Source organism: Odocoileus virginianus, chromosome 1 (assembly GCF_023699985.2).
Source record: "Odocoileus virginianus isolate 20LAN1187 ecotype Illinois chromosome 1, Ovbor_1.2, whole genome shotgun sequence".
Taxonomy (NCBI): domain Eukaryota; kingdom Metazoa; phylum Chordata; class Mammalia; order Artiodactyla; family Cervidae; genus Odocoileus; species Odocoileus virginianus.
This window is the reverse complement of record NC_069674.1, coordinates 24,322,577-24,324,041: the sequence shown is the minus strand read 5'-3', so window position 1 is coordinate 24,324,041 and position 1,465 is coordinate 24,322,577. Positions and strand designations below refer to the sequence as shown.

The 1,465-nt window shown below is 45.5% G+C and overlaps 1 non-coding gene across 1 annotated transcript; it reads left to right on the top strand.

Moving 5' to 3' along the window:
- The first annotated feature begins 537 nt into the window (after nucleotides 1-537).
- Nucleotides 538-609, top strand: TRNAG-CCC (transfer RNA glycine (anticodon CCC)). Its single transcript has one exon. It is a non-coding gene; the product is annotated as a tRNA-Gly (tRNA).
- Nucleotides 610-1,465: the final 856 nt, after the last annotated feature.

Below are 1,465 nucleotides of genomic sequence, written 5' to 3'. Positions count from 1 at the left end.
GCCCACTCCCCACTCTGGTTTTACAAGCCACATACACACACCTTCATACACACATGCACCTGCATGAGTGAACACACGTGTCCACTTTCTCAAGAACTCTCTCAGGAAGTTCATCCCTGTATCTCACCTAAATCTTTCATGCTACCAACGAAGGCCATTTTTCTCCAACTCCATCTGGAACCGACAGAGAACATCTGGTCATTATCTGCCATATGCTAACCCTTTAAGCACACATGGTGAATAGTGACATGTCCCTCCCTGCCCTCACCCCACCCCCTGTCATTTTTCCTCTAAGCTTCAATGATGCCAGTTCTCTCCATTCCACCAGGCTTTGGGGGAAAGGACGTAAGTTTTGTCAGTCAGCTCCACAGGTTAGCGACTACTTCAGGCAGAGGGTAGGTGGCGAGACCGGCCACTGAATGGGACAGAGACCTCTGCCCACTCTTGTCATCCTTGACTCCAGCAAGCCCTGGCTTATCCTGGAGGAGATGTAACATGCGGTACATCTTCCTGATTTAAAATCACATGCCCTGGACTTCCCTGGTGGTCCAGTGGCTACGACTCTGCACTCCCAATGCAGGGGTCCAGGTTCCATCCCTGGTCAGGGAACTAGATCCCACATGCTGCAGTGAAGAGCAAAGATCATGTGTGCTGCAACTAAGACCCAGTGCAGCCAAATATATAAATAAATATATATTTTAAAAAATCACTTCCCCATCAGCCTATCCTATAGACAGTCATCAGGTGAGGAGTTTTCTGTAAGATTGGTCCTGGGGCAGGCAGCCTGGGAACCCACCAGTATCACCTATGTGTCTGCAGGGACAAGGACCTAAAGCAGTGGGACTCAGAGTGGATAAGTTTGGGGGGTTTGATTTGGGGTTTTTTTGGACAGCTTTGTTGAGGTACAGTTTTCATACAATAAAGTTAATCAATTGAAGCAAACAATCCAATAAACTTTGACAAGTATACGTGCCCATGTAACCCCCATCACAAATCAGGATCTAGGACTTCCATTACCCCTAAAATTTCCCTCAGGCCTCTTTCAGGTTAACCTCCTTCCCCTACCTCCCACCACCTACTGGCAACTACTAATCTGCTGTCTATCACTATAGTTTTGTCTTTTCTAGAACTTCACCTAAATGCAATTATATGATATGTAATCTTTCGAATCTGGCTGCTTTCACTTAGCATAATGCCTCTAAGTTTCATCCACATCGTTATGTGTATTACCAGTTCACTCCTCTTTATTGCTGAGTCATATTCCATTGTCTGGATGTACCACAGTGTGTTCATCCATTTACCTGCTGGTCGATATTTGGGTTATTTCCAATTTGAGGCTATCGAGAATACTATATTACTGTGAACATTCATGCACAAGTCTCTTTATGGGCAAGTTTCCATCAGAGAGTGTGTTGGTAACTGTTTAACAACCAGGGACTTCCCTAGTGGTCCTGTGGTTGAGAAT